The following is a 761-nucleotide window of genomic DNA, read 5'->3' on the forward strand; positions in this document are numbered from 1 at the left end:
TTGGCCTTCACAAATATCGGCATAAGTCCAATCCCATTTCATCTGCACCACCCTCCCCCCCCGGCAGCCCAACTCTGACTGGTCCTGTCAGAACAATTCAAGATGTCATTTCAGTGAACCTGTAAAGTTTTAGCATGCTTTTGCAGGAGAAAAGGACATCTCCCGTTCAAAATAGAACTATAAAACAGGTAGCACCATTGTTACAAAGGAATGATAACCCTTTAGTGACATCTAATGTCCCGTGGGCATTGACCTTTTCCTGTATTGTCTCATATATGCCCCTTTACTGTTGGGTTCTTTTCCTGAGGATCGAAACAAGCTTTGTACTTAACATTTGGATGACGTGTCTCTATAGAATCTGCTAATGTATAATCATTCCAACTTCCTCTTTTATCTTCTTGCTGGATGCAAGGAAACAATTAAATATCTCGCTACGTGTGATGTCCTCATCCTAGAGTTAGCTGACACCTAAAAGTATAATATACATTCATGGTGAGGCTTTCTGCTTGTGACAGTGGATATCACTTCATATTTCAAAGTCTTCTTGGTCATTTTGAATTTGGGGCTGATCTGATTAGATTGCTCTTGTTTCAATTAGTACTATGGTTGATGCAAAGCTTAGATGAGGTCTGCTGCTTTCTTACTGTTCCCTTGGACTTAACATTTCTAGTCCTCGGTTAATGCAACTTCTTTGCATAACCCATTTAAAGCCACTGGTTCTGCTTTGAAAGAGCATTTTAAATGATTTAAAATGCCCATTT

The sequence above is a fragment of the Galeopterus variegatus genome, unplaced genomic scaffold, assembly GCF_000696425.1.
Source record: "Galeopterus variegatus unplaced genomic scaffold, G_variegatus-3.0.2 Scaffold13220, whole genome shotgun sequence".
In the NCBI taxonomy this organism is placed as follows: domain Eukaryota; kingdom Metazoa; phylum Chordata; class Mammalia; order Dermoptera; family Cynocephalidae; genus Galeopterus; species Galeopterus variegatus.